The 14,944-nt window shown below is 45.3% G+C and overlaps 1 protein-coding gene across 2 annotated transcripts in view; it reads left to right on the top strand.

Moving 5' to 3' along the window:
• enox1 (ecto-NOX disulfide-thiol exchanger 1) overlaps window positions 1-14,944 on the top strand; it is a 535,519-nt gene that overhangs the window by 65,650 nt on the left and 454,925 nt on the right. The gene's annotated exons all lie outside the window — the stretch shown is intronic.

The raw sequence follows: 14,944 nt of genomic DNA on the forward strand, positions 1-14,944 counted from the left end.
AGCTTTTGGCAATGGATCAGAGTAGAGATACATGTGGACTCTTTCAAAAGGTGGAAGCCAGTCTGGCCACCAACAAAGGAAGAAGTAAATGGGAGCCATTTATATTTCCAGCCCATTGATAAAGATACAACCAGCCCCCCCCCCGCCCCCCCCCCCCCCCCCCCCCACCCCCGCCCCACCGGTCCCTAGTGATCTGTCACAGAGAGTAAAATGTGAAATTTGAAATGGTGTTTTTTAATTTGTGGGAGCTATGTACAGTAATGGGTGTGATTGGGTAGGCAGTTGAGGGAGAATTATTGAACACCCTGCTTTTTACATCGACAGGACGTGAGTATTGCTGGCTAGGCCGGAGGGCAGTTGTGTATCAACCATGTTGCTATTGGTCTGGAGTCACGTGTGTCCAGCGCAGGCAAAATTGGTAGATTCCCATCCTTGAAGGATAATAATGAACCGAATGGGCTCTTAGGACAATCGTCGGAGTTTATAAGGTCATCGTAAGACCCTTAATTCTAGATTTTCTTACTGAATTCAAATATTCGTAGTGGGATTTGAATATGGATCCATAGAATGCTGCCTGGGTTTGTAGTTCACTAGTCCAGTGACAATGCTTTGGAAGGTGATGGCCTAGTGGTATTATCATTAAACTGTTAACCCAGAGACCCAGGTAATCCTCCGGAGATCCGGAGTCAAATTCCACCACGGCAGATGATGGAATTTGAATTCAATAAAAATCTGGAATTAAGAGTCCAATGATGTCAATTCTCGATTGTCAGGAAAAACCCGTCTGATTCACTAATGCTTTTTTGGGAAGGAAATCTGCCATCCTCACTTGGTTTGACTTAGATGTGACTCCAAACCCCCAGCAATGTGGTTGACTCTTAACCATCCTCTGAAGTAGCCTAAGGCACTTGGTTTGTAGTAGTTAGGCATTGACAAGCCTTGCTGGGCCTGGCCAGTGACATCCATTCCCAGTAATGAAGAATTAAACACAAAATGGAGTCATATGGCATGGAAACAGGCCCTTTGGTCCAACTCATCCAGGTTTTCTCAATTGAACTAATCCCATTCACTGGCGCTTGGCCCATATCCCTCTAAACCCAAAGTGTTCATCTGCCCATCAAGATGCCTTTCAAATGCTGTAATTGTACCGGCCTCCAACACTTCCTCTGGCAGCTCATTACATACACGTACCACCCTCTGCGTGAAAATGTTGACCCTTAGGTCCATTTGAAATCTTTCCCGTCTCACCTTAAACTGGTGCCCTCTAACTGATTTTGTTTTTGCCTCTCCAATGGCTGCAGCATAGAAAGAGGCCAGTGAACATATCCAGCCATTAAGAAATGCCAGCACTAAAAAAAATGTGTTGCTGGAAAAGCGCAGCAGGTCAGGCAGCATCCAAGGAGCAGGAGAATCGACGTTTCGGGCATAAGCCCTTCTTCAGACTTATGCCCGAAACGTCGATTCTCCTGCTCCTTGGATGCTGCCTGACCTGCTGCGCTTTTCCAGCAACACATTTTTCAGCTCTGATCTCCAGCATCTGCAGTCCTCACTTTCTCCATTAAGAGATGTCACACAGGCTTGATGGATCATCCTTTATTGTGCTGTACGCTAATGTCTGTACGTAGCACAGATGTCACCGAACAACAGGCCACAGTGGTTTTCTGCAGCGGCTCGTCTTTCTTCCTTTGTGGAGCACTCAGTGCAATCTCTAGGGTGGCTAACAATAGAACTAACAATCTGAACGTGAAAATTTGAAGTGATTCAGACTCTAGATCCAGACTTGAGTTTTCAAAGCAGTCTCTCCCTCTTTAATTTGATTGAGGTGAATGCAATGCATCAATGATGGGAAAAAGCCCCCGAACCAAGGGATCTCGTTGATTGGCTACAGAAACTGCACACAAAGCTTTATTGGAGTTGCATTTTCCACTGCACTGTCGGAATCTGTCAGGATGGGTTGGGCACTTAAAACTAGTGGCTTGTTCTGTGCTGAAGAAGTCAGGTTTCTCTTTATCCCTCGCTCGCTATTCTTTTACCAGATGTTGACCCCAGCTCATTTTTCCCCCTGAAGAGTAAATTGTCAGTGCAACTCTTGGCTGAGCCAATTAGACCCCCATGAGTCACAAATTGATTGCAGAAGCATGTTTGCTCTCTGGTCAACTGTGTTAAAATCGATGTCTGTGAGCTGGCTAATCTAAATTATGGTAATATATTAAGATTAGAAACTTAAATAAGCACCAGACAACATAATTAACAATGTTTTAGTCCGCTGTCTGATTACAACTGTTTAAGTCTGGAAGATATAATTGCTGCAAATGCGTTGCTGGAAAAGCGCAGCAGGTCAGGCAGCCTCCAAGGAGCAGGAGAATCGACGTTTCGGGCATGAGCCCTTCTTTCCCGAAACGTCGATTCTCCTGGCTCCTTGAATGCTGCCTGACCTGCTGCGCTTTTCCAGCAACGCATTTTCAGCTCTGATCTCCAGCATCTGCAGTCCTCACTTTCTCCTGTGAGATATAAATGCTGTGCAGACATTTCTGAGGATAGAATCCAGTCTGATTGGTGACAGGCAGCTCCAGCCATGAAGCAGTTCTCTTCATGTGTTGGTGCTTCCCCATCCTGAACGTGTTATAGCTTTCTGTACAGTTAGCTAACGAGCAGTTTCCACTGGGAGGGGGTTCATGGAGTCCCACAGTGCAGAAAAGGCCAATCAGCCCATCAGGAAATAGCAGGAGGGAGACTGGTGGGAGCTTTGGGCATCGTGATGTGGTCACAGTCCTTGCCCCTTTATTGTGATCTGAAATGGAACTTGGGGCCAGCCAGGGTTTCCCAGGCAACCTGCCTGTGATGCTGAGCCGAGGGTTGTGTTGCTCAGGAGGTAACCGCATTTCCAATGAGCTGCTTCCTCCCAGAGTTCCTGTCAGGCCGATCCTAACGTGCTCTCCTTTGACTGGACACCTGTCTCCACTCCCCCCACAGCTCTTCACAAATCTGTAAAGTCATCGAGACGTACAGCACGGAAACAGACCCTTCAGTTCAACTTGTCCATGCCGATCAGATACCTCAGCCCAATCTAGTCCCATTTGCCAGCACTTAGCCCATATCCCTCTAAAACCTTCCTATTCATATACCCTTCCAGATGCCTTTTAAATGTTATTAATTGTGCCAGCCTCCATCACTTCCTCTGGCAGCTCATTCCACACACGCACTGCCCTCTGTGTCAAAAAGTTGCCCCTTAAGTCCCTTTTATATCTTTTCCCTCTAACCTTAAACCTATGCCCTCTAGTTTTGGATTCCCCTACCTTGGGAAAAAGACCTTGTCTATTTATCCTATCCATGCCCCTCATGATTTTATAAGCCTGTATAAGGTCACCGCTCAGCCTCCAATGCTCTAGGGAAAATGGCCCCACCCTATTGACCCTCTCCCTATACTCACATCCTCCAACCCTGGCAACATCCTTGTAAATCTTTTCTGAACCCTTTCAAGTTTCACAACATCCTTCCTATAGCAGGGAGCCCAGAATTGCACACAATATTCCAAAATTGGTCTGACCAATGTCCTGTACAGCTGCAACATGACCTCTCAACTCCTCTCCTCAATGAACTCAATTCCAAATCCTAGGCAAAAAAGTGGGTACTGCAGATGCTGGAGGTTAGAGTCAAGATTAGAGTGGTGCTGGAAAAGCACAGCAGGTCAGGCAGTATCCGAGAAGCAGGGAAATCAATGTTTTGGGCAAAAGCCCTTCATTAGGAATCCTTGGATGCTGCCTGACCTGCTGTGCTTTTCCAGCACCACTCTAAACTCAATTCCAAATCCTTCCCTGTGGCCTCAGACTCCCACTCTGGCAAGGCCTTCAACGTTGTCCAGACCTCTAACCCTAGCTCACCACACCCAGACTGAGACCTCCATCCCTACTGGTGCCACCTTTTTCAGTTTCCCAACCATGGCCTCCATTGCCCTCCCAGCCTGCATCACCCGCACCCCCATCCTTTGACCATGCCCTATAATCACATCCTTTATAATAGACCCCCAGCATTTTACCCACTTAGTGACTTTAAGGTAACTGGCCTAAAGTCCTGGTTGTCCTCCATCTTCCTTCGCATCATGGGGTTGCATTTTCCACCTTCCAATCTGTGGGGTCTGTTCCAAAATCTGTAGAATTTTGGAAAATTACAACCAACGCGTCCACTTATCCCTGGCCATCTCCTTCAATACCCTGGGATATAGATTATCAGATCTGAGGCATTCACCAGTTTTCAGTCCCATTTGTTTCTCCAGCAATTTTTTGGAGGAGCTGAACAAGTCTGTAGATGAGGATACTGCAATTGATATGGTTTATATGGATTTCACCCAAATCTTTGGTGATATCCTAAATGGGAGAGTGATTGAGAAGGTAAAAGCGCGTGGGATCCTGGCTAACTTGGTAAATTGGATCCCAACTTGGCTTAGTGACAGGGGCAGAGGATGATGGTAGAAGGCTGTTTGTGATGTAGATGAGAAGGTGGGGGGGGGGTTGGATGACAAGTAAGTTTGTGGATGACAGAAAGATTGGTCGGATGCTGAGGAAGAGGGTTTGGGTTCCAAGAAACTAGACAAATTAGTCAGATGGGGCCTAACCTTCAAGGCTGTAGGTTTAAAGCTGGAAAGCGGGATTAGTGTAGATAGGTCAGTGCAGACTCAATGGGCCGAAGGAGCTCTTCTGTGCTATGTGCCTTTCTGACTATTTATTTCCAATACTAATTTCTTTCACTTACTCCTCCTCCATAGACTCTTAGCACTTCTTGAAATTATTAATGCCTTTTGCTATGAAGACAGAAATAAAATGGTTGTTTATTTGCTCTGTAATTTCCTTGTTTTCCATTATCAATTCTCCTGTTTCAGACTGTAAAAAGTCCTGAATTTAATTTCACCAATCTTTTTTTTCCTTTCATGTACCTTGCAAGTTTACTATTTTTGTCTTATTAATCAACTTCTTGATCTTGGTAGTTTTGTGACTTCTAAACTGCTCCCAGTTCTCAAGTTGCTATGTTTTTTCTGGATGATTCCTCATTGGATCTAATAGCATCCTTAATTTATTTTGTTAGCAATGATTGGACCACTATATTTTCTGTGTTCCTTCATCCAAAAGGAATGTATAATTGCTGCAATATATTAATTTATTCCTTAAGCATTCACCATTGCCTGTCTGTTGACCTGGTTAACCACAGACTGCAGTGGCCACTGCAAGGCAGGTTGGATTGAAGGCCCAAATCCATTCTCTGTGACTTTATTCCAGTTGTGTTTGGAGACTTCAGGTTCACTTGCCCTCACTCCTCACAGTCCTTTGCATCCAATGCCCTTAAGTCCAGAATACTACCCATGCCAACTCATATTAATGCTGGCCTCCCATCAACTAACTCCCTCCATCACGCCTTTCATGTCAACTTAGTGCCAACTCATACTCTGTTCCAAACGATGTTCGCTAGGTGAATGACTAGTGTGTATAATTTTTTTCACTCATGAGATGTGGGCAGCCCAGGTTGGCACAGCATTTATTGCCATCCCTAGACATTCTTGCAAAGGTGGTAATGAGCTGTCTGTATGTGTGCCTCTTATGACTGTAATGCCACAATCTGAAGTTGTGCAGGTTAGGTGAACTGGTCATGCTAAATTGCCTGTAGGGTTCAGGGATGTGTGGGTTAGGTACATTAGTCAGGGGTAAATGTAGAGTAATAGGGGAATGGGTCTGGGAAGGTTACTCTTTGGAGGCTCGTTGTGGACTTGTTGGGCCAAAGGACCTGTTCCACACTGTAGGGATTTTATGATTCTATGATATTATGACCTTTAGAGAAAAGGATAACATGTAGGTATAGCAACTAGCTGGGAAAAAAAATGGGATGTTAAGTTTTGTTACAAAGTGGAATAAAGAAGTCGTGCTACAGTCATGTCTAACTACAGTTGCAGCAGGCATTGGGAAAGCCACACATGTGGAGTCATGTGTGCACTTTGGGTCCTTATCTAAGGAAGGGCGCACTTGTTGTAGTGGTAGTGCCCTAGATTGGTTCCTGGGATGAGGGAATTGTGCTTTGAGGAAGGATTGAGTAGACCAGCAGGATATTCTCTGGTATTTAGAAAATGAGACGTGATCTGACAGAAACCTATAATATTCTGAAGAGATTAACTGGGCTGGAAGCCGAGAAAATATTTTTCCTGGTGACATTGGAGAGGAGAGTGCTGATTGGTTGGGAGGTGGACTCTGACTCATAGAGGCGTTGCTATGGAGAATGCATCCATTAATGGTGGCGATGAATGACACATTCCCTCTCCGTTGGTAACTCTTGCGAATAATCCTGATGAGGGCATGACAAAAAGTTTTGACACCATGTGTCTTTTTCAGTGATGCTCAGGTTCTATGCATCAAGAGGCTTTGACGTAGAACATAGATCACAGTCTTGTTGAGCAGAGGTTTGAAGGGCCAAATAGCCTGTTCCCACTCCTATTTCTTACAACTTATGGAGTGGAGCCAAGTGGTCATTGTATCCATGGATTATGGATGCAGCAAAGACAGTATTTCTTCATGTTTTGTTATTTGAATGGCGTTGATATACACATGCCCTCAACTGGACATAACCAATCACATCCTTTCTGTCATCACGTCCACCAGATTTGGTTTGATCTGTCTTCATTGATATGACCCTGAGTTGATCGTTTGGTTGATCAGTCTTTCTGGATTAAGCTGCCCTGGATTTTGGGTTTTGGGGCTTCTGTCCTGCACTACTGTGGGACTGCTGCCCAGGTCTCTACTATCTTCCCTTGTAGTCTGCTGCATTTCAGTCTCTGCCTTACCTTGGAGTGACTATTATCTGGCTATCAGGAGTTCCAGCAAACTCTGTTCCATACACTCTGTTGCACGTGATGTTGCTGTCTCCGGTCCAGCTGTCTAGCACAGGTTAACTCCGACTTTAATGTCAGACTGACCTCATCGCAAACATCGTCATGTCAGTAACAACCCTCGTTAGGTGACAAGGTCAACTAACACATTGGTGGTGAGGTGGAAAAGGCAGGCTGCTGGGGCCAAAGGATGCAAGACATAGGAGCCAAAGTAGGCTGGAGGCCCACCGGGACAGCACCGCCATCCTTTCGAGTTGGGTTTTGGAAAGTGCAACTTTCCATTATTTTGTGATTCAAGCAGCCCTCAGTTTGGTAGAGCCCTTGGCCTTGTAATGATCTGAGGTCCTATTCTCAAACGACATCTTCTAATTGCTGTATCACAGGAGTGCTGCATTATTGGATGGACCACCTCTGGTTTCACTCAGGCATTTGACTCTCTGGTATCACCTGACGTCACTTGAAGGAAAGCGGGGGTCAGTAGGTCTAACTCTGATGATTCACCTCATGCTGCTGTGCCTATGGGATCTCTCTGTGCGGGCTGCCTGCTGAATTGACTTGGACACCATGCATTCTCCGACATCCTGTGAGGCTGTAGCTTCAGTGGCTCTGTTCTCTCGTCTCCAGGATCAGGAGGTTATGGCTTCAAGCACCTGAGCACAGAATCTTGACTGACATCCCAACACTTCATTGTCGTAGCTACCAGCTTTCATGTCAGCTGTTACACTGAGAGACCCCCCTCCCTCCCTCCCTCCCTCCCCCTCACCTCACCAGACACTGTCTTTCTCAGGCAGGTGTGGAAGCTCCCACTCTCTGTCTTCCTGGACAGCATTGCACCACTCCCCCCGCAACCCCCCCCAGCCCATCATGATATAAGCTCAGAAGAGGCGGGCATCATCACCTTGCTCTGCACATGGCAGCCGCTGCTTTTCCCAAGGTGCACTGCGGTTCAGTGTGCGGCGACGATAACAGACCTTCCCTCACACCAGTTAGAATCTGACGAGCGCGGGGTTTTTTTTTTGTTCTTTAATGGAGAAATACAAAGCCTTGCGCCTTTCATAACTGCGTTCCCAATCTCTGGTACCGGTGCAAGTTTGCCATTTAGGTTTGCGGTTTCTTAGGAGGTAAATCTTCCCAATTCTGGTGCGGCTAAATAAATGACCAAACTTGAGAAAATTCAATTGGTCACAACAGAACCCGAATGCAATGCGATACAGTGGACACTGACAGAAAGGAACAGGAAGAGATAGGTTGGAGATGGCATGGGAAAGGGTGAGTGAGGTGGTGAAATTTAGCTCAATACACCACTTTGGACATGAGTGCTTTGCAGGTCCTGTTGCTGAAATGATCCCGGTGTGTGTGAGGGCTCAATCTTGCTTTGCAGCAGGTAGGGAGTGAGTTACAATTGGATTTGAGGAGGAACTGTAATCATTTAGCATCTGCAGCCTGGAGATTTGTTTTTCAGCTCAGTTGCTTCCTTTACTTCATTGTTTGGCACTGCTCACTTGGCAAGGCGTGACTCTGAGCACATTTTCCTGGACACAACGGTGTGCTCACAGTTATCTGCTTCTTCCACATGTTAAATAAAGGAGAGCGAGATTCGCTCCATATTTTTTGTTTGTTCACAAAGGGATTACCCGACAGTCCACTGCGCCGCTTGCAAAGGAGTCATCAAGTCATACAGTATAGAAACAGGCCCTTCAGCCCAACTTGTCCATGCTGACCAGATTTCCTGAATTGGACTATTCCATTTGCCTGTGTTTGGCCCATTTCCCTCTAAACCTTCCCTATTCATGTACCTGTCCAAATATCTTTTAAATGTTGTAACCGTACCTACCTTTATCACTTCCTCTGGCAGCTCTATATACCCTCTGTGTGAAAAAGTTGCCCCTCAGGTCCTTTTTAAATCTTTCCCGTCCTGCCTTTAAACTTATGCCCCCTAGTTTTGGACTCCTCTATCCTGGGGAAGACATCTGGCGATTTACAGTATCCGTGCCCCTTATGTAAGGTCTCTGTCCACCCAACTCCCCCAACCCCAACAGCTTCCTACGCTCCTGGGAAAAAAAAGTCCCAGGTAATCTGGCCTCTCCTTATAACTCAAATCCTCCAGTCTCTGTAACATCCTTGGAAGTCATTTTTTGCACCCTTTCCAGTTTAATAACTTCCTTCCTTCCTAGTTGACCGATGGATTGCACCAATCAGATCAAGGGAGAATTGGGTGTCACCTCTTGACTATGGTTATGACCTTACTGATGAAACGTCGAGCTGTGTACAATTTCCAAATGATCAGAGCCTAACCTATCAATCCTAGAATAGGCACGCGCCTACAGATTGGAACATTCTAGCACAACCGAACTTTCTTTAGAGATAATCTACTGCCCGGTTTGGAGAGCTCTGGAAGCGTGATCGTTTCATTTTGGTTGGGTGTTCGGTATTTTTGGTCAGAATTTGGTGAATCCATCTTTTCAACATGCGTTGATTTGGTTTGATTTATTATTGTACCTCAGTGCAGTGAAACGTTTTGTTATGTGTGCAGTACAGACAGATCAAACCATAAGGTGCATTAGAGTCAGAGAACAGGGCGAGGAATACAATGTTATAGGAGCGGTGAAGGTGGACTAAGCATGAGATCAATGTTATGTTTAAAGTTTCAGAGGACAATTCAGAAGTCTAATAACAGTGGGGAAGAGGCTGTTCTTGAATCTATTCGTACATGTATCCAAACTCTTAAATCTTCTGCATGACGGAAGAGGGTGAAGGAACGTGCAAATTGGGTGGGAGGGGTCTTTGATGATCTTGGCTGCTTTCTTGAGGCAGAGGGAAGTGTAGATGGCTTCACTGGATGGAAGGCTGGTTTGTGGAATGGACTGGGCTGCGTTCACAGCTCTCCCTAGTTTCTTGCGGTCTTGGGGAGAGCGGTTGTCATTGCCAAGCTGTGATGCGTCCAGATAGGATGCTTTCTATGGTGCGTCTATAAAGATTGGCAAGAGTTCTTGCAGACTTGCCAAATTTCCTTAGCCTCCCCCGGAAGTAGAGATGTTGAAGCGCTTTCTTGAACGTTGCGTCAACCCGGGACCAGGATGGATTGTTGGTGATTGTCACTCCCAGGAACATGATGCTCCTCAGCATCAATGATGCAGACAAGGATCGTGCCCTCCAGTCCAGATCCTAATTTCAATGACCAGCTCTTCCTTTTTGCTGATGTCGATGGAGAGGTGGTTGTCTTTACACCACGCTAAGCACTCTTATCGCTTTCCTTTGTTCTGAGTCATTGTTTGAGATCTGCGCTACAACGGTGGTGTCGTCAGCAAACTTGAGTTGGAGCTGATTTTAGCCACACAGTTGTGAGTGTGTAAAGTGTCTAGTAGGGTGTAGGTTTGCTCGCTGAGCTGTAGGCTTGATATCCAGATGTTTCATTACCAGGTTAGGTAACATCATCAGTGGTGACCTCCAAGTGAAGCGAAGCTGTTGTCTCCTGCTTTCTATTTATATCTTTCTCCTGGATGGAGTTCCTGGGGTTTGTGGTGATGTCATTTCCTGTTTGTTTTCTGAGGGTTGATAGATGGCATCTAGATCTATGTGTTTGTTTATGGCGTTGTGGTTGGAGTGCCAGGCCTCTAGGAATTCTCTGGCATGTCTTTGCTCAGCCTGTCCCAGGATAGATGTGTTGTCCCAGTCAAAATGGTGTTTTTTTATTCATCCGTGTGTAGGGCTACGAGGATCCACCATTTCCTGGCACCACCCACAACCACCATCCCCACCTCCCACCATGGCCTGGGCTCGCAGGCTGAGCCGAGGCTCCAGGTTCATGGCTAGGCCTGAGAGCCTGACAGCGGAGGTGACGAGTTTGGTCCCAGCGGCACTGGCTGCACCAGCGAGGCTGGCCCAGTGCCAAGCCTATGGTGGCAGCAATGTTGGTGGAGGCAGGATTGTGGCGGCAAATGGCAACTCTTTGTCCCTGCAGCAGTGTCATTGGCTTAGCAGCAGGGACTCAAGGCATTGAGGATGGAGGAGCCTGAATCTAGGCCCATGGCTGAGCTCAGAATGGGAGCTGTCCCAAAGGTTATTGTGTGATTTTTAACTTTGTCCACCCCAGTCCAACACCACCTCCTCCAAATCACATAAGATGAACTTTATTGTTTTATTTTTCTGCCGTTATATTCTGCGTTTTGGTCACCTTTGTGTGTTTTAAGATGGCGCTGGAGAGTGACGACACTAAACAACACTTCTCGGTGTATTTGTAATAAATGCATGTGAGAATAAATCAAATCAAATCAAATGTGTGGGGAGTACATTAGCCAAGACTTCACCCGTCTGTGGAAGGCGTGTTTCGAGTGCGTGTCTTAAAAAAAAAGCCTATTGTCGTTAAGTAATGCTGATTTATTTTGTGCCAGTTGTAACACTGTAGTATCAATGAAATGAATGTTTTCCTTGTGCATAGAGGCTTTAAGTTTAATGGAGGCTTGATTGTCATTAAGGATACCGACATATGCTTGAATTTAGTTTCTGCATGAGTTCGAATATCCCATAGGTCAGCAGAAGGTATTGTTGCTACACGACCCCATCACATTAGTGAGAATGATAAGGGAAGGAGCCCTGGAGGACATCTCTGGAAAGTAAATGTTTGGAAAAAAGAGACACGTCAGTGAGGACGAAGTTAGAGGTTCCAGAGATATGGATGAGTGCTTGAGCAACAGTTGAGATGAAAGCTGGGGAGAGACAACTGATATTGCGGTGATGGAATGGTAGGGAGTGCTGTAAATGGTCAGCAGCTCGGAAATCAAAGGCCCTGCTGACGAAACTGTCATGGTGTTGGAAATACATTCAAATTCATCACTGAATCCTGACAACATTGGCCCGAAGATGTGGACAGGTCATGAACCAATAGCTCTCAGGAAATGGTAAAGGAATAAGTCCAATTTCAGAAACCACATTAACACAGAAACTGTGCCCCGAGGTCGAAAGATGGCAAATGTTATCTTAATTTTTCTTCTTTCAAGAGCTTAGTGCAGAATCGAATGTAATTGTGCAAGCAACCTAATACTGATCAGGATTGAAAAATCAGAGAATTGTACAAGATGGACTTTACTTCAGCGTTCATCAAGGGAACACAGTGTGATTTCTCTCCAGGAGAGCTGTTTTGAGGAAATGGCTGTGTTTGATATTGAGTGCAATCCAGGAGATAATATCAACAGGGAGCATTTGATGAGGATTCAAGTAGACACTTATTTAAGATTTGTCAAAGTACCAACTTCAGTATCAATTTAATTAAAACAGGCCTCAGAGTGGAAAGTTATTTTTCTTTGCTAGAACCTGACTGAGAAATGCCTGTGAAGCAACTGGGGGCTTGGGGGAAGAGGGTGGGTGGGTGAAGATTTAGTTGTCTATTTGTCCTTGTGTCAACCCTATTGGAAACTGTGAGCTGATTTGGATAGTAAGAACATCAGTCAATGGGATTTCAGAGGAGCTTCCTGCTGCTTCTTTAGGATGATGGTGGACAGGGTAGCGTGCATATGGATGTGTAGCTTAACCAGTCGTGTTTCAACTTTCAGTCACCCTCTGTAACATATTACCGCAGTGCAAGTCACTGATCGATTTGCCAAGTGGTTCCCACACTTAGAAGCATTTGGATGGTAATTGTGGCTGCTTTATACAGGCCTGGCTGCTCCTGGTCATCCCATGAGGAGGGACTGGTGTGAATTCTCGCGTGATGATGATTCTGCCTTCCTTCGTATCGATGACAATGATCTAATGACCGATCACTCATCAGGGGTTGATTAACTCCGAGGTTTAGTTGACGTAAAACACATCCTAAGTTACAACGCCGACATTACAGCAGGCTTTCAAACGCAGAGCAAACCAACTCTCAGGCAGAGTCACAACGTCATATACATATAGCACATAGTGTCCTTAAAGGTGAACTGTCTGAAAAGTAAGGTACTTCTATCACATATCCAACAGGCACATCATTAATGGACTTGACCATGAATGATGAAAGTAATCCTCTCCCACGGTCCTGTAACAGAAAGGGGTGGAAGTTCAGTCAGTTCCGAAAATCCACCCACTTGCTGAAACGATGCTAAATGATGTGAAATTTCCAGGCAACTAGAAACAAACATAATAAATGGAAACATGCTCCTGCTGGGAGCAAGACATTGATTAGTGGAGCTCTGCCTAGCTCAATATCTCTCCTCATCATTCATAAAATAGCACAAGAAATACACCTTAGTCTCCTCCGTCAACTTTTTAAATGATTCTAAAATCTCAGAGTTGATATCTAAGAGATTTTCCAGCGGTAAGGACATTTCACAGATAAACTGAGAGTGCTGATCTGCTGGAACATGGGGTGTTGAAACAGATAATGCATAAAGCAGTCTTGAGATTCGCTCCCTGTTTTCCCACACACTGTGGGAATATGGACTACACTCCCTGCAATATGCAATTATTGCTGTCTCAGTGAACATCTGGGTGAAAGTCTGTTCAGAAACCAAATTAGCAGTTATGAAGATAAACACAGTGAGAGATAATTGAATATTCTCTGGAACACGCTGGGCTTTTGAACCAAGGGGACCTTGGGAACACAGTGCCAAGGGAAATAACTACTCAGGATAAATCACATCTCCAAGATAGCTGAGCCTGCAATGTGGAATCCTGCTCCTTTTAGGAATATGAAAACCCTTTTTGCAGTGTTATAAAAGGGAATAAATGTGGGTCATTCTCCACAGGAAAGTGGTTTTACCAGCTCAGTGGCATTTCCTCGTTCCACGATCTCTCCAGTATAAATAGTTGTCTGACAGTACAGAGTCTGAGCATTGCTAAAAAGACTTATATTTTGTTGAAACCTTTCATCTTGTCCTTAGCAGCAGACTGAGTTGCAAATGGAAAGAACGGGTCATATCTTTATAAACTTAACAAAGCAGGTTCAATCGCTGTGACCAATCGGAACTGACCTACCTGCTTTAAATTTACACAAAACTTGGCAGTTGACTGTCAGTCATCATCAAGCTGGTGCATTCTCCATAATAATGGTTTGACTAACAATAGTCCAATTGCCTATCAACTGTGACAATTTTTGTGTACAGTATCGAATTTACCTTGGCATTTGGCGTGTACCCTGAGGGGTGCAAGACAGAAAACTTCAAAAATTTCTTTTTAACACCATCTGGTTGTGTTTGACAAATGGCAGTGGTGTTCCAATCACATGCTTATGTGAAGAGTATGAGGTTTGCGATTGGTCCAGTTGACATATGGGAACAAGGGCAGTAGCCAATGGTGGTTGACTGGAGAAATAACTGGTGTTGAAGGCAAACTTGATTTCACACAGTTCACATTATTTAAACAATGGGACGTTATATTTCTTACTTATTTTTAAAACAAATGATAAGGTCATCTTAGCACAGACAAGTTCCTTCAGCCCATCAACTCTGACTGCCTGCAGAGCAATCCTGCAGGTTTATTTCCCAAATGTACCCATCCAATTACCTATTGATGTTCATAATTGCCTCATTTGGCACCACCCCAATGGGCTATTGGAGTCCTCTCTCTGAATTTCCTGAACTGGCTAGCCATCTTCTGTGCTCATAAGTAGAGGGCGGCGTGGTGTCTCGGTGGTTAGCAGTGCAGATGGAGAGGATGTGTTATGTCTTTATAAATAAATCAGTTTCATTCTCAAAGGCAATTGCCTTGACCAATTGGAGTTAACCTACCTGGTTTAGATTTAAACAAAGCTTGGCAGTGAACAGTCATCACTGAACTGATGTATTCTCCATAGCAATGTCTAGACCAGTAGCAGCACAATAGCATTGCTGCCTTACAGCTCCAGGGACCCGGGTTCGATTCGAGCTCTGGGTGACTGTCTGTGCGGAGTTTGCATGTTCTTCCCCTCCCGTGTTTGCATGGGTTTCCTTCGGGTGCTCCAGTTTCCTCCCACAATCCAAAGCTGTACAGGTTAGGTGGATTGGCCATTCTAAATCACCCGTGGTGTTCAGGGGTGTACAGGCGAGCTGGATTAGCCATGGGAAATAGGGATAGGGTGGGTCTGGGTGGGATGCCCCTCGGAAGGTCGGTGTGGACTCAATGGGC

The sequence above is a fragment of the Chiloscyllium punctatum genome, chromosome 15, assembly GCF_047496795.1.
Source record: "Chiloscyllium punctatum isolate Juve2018m chromosome 15, sChiPun1.3, whole genome shotgun sequence".
Taxonomy (NCBI): Eukaryota; Metazoa; Chordata; class Chondrichthyes; order Orectolobiformes; family Hemiscylliidae; genus Chiloscyllium; species Chiloscyllium punctatum.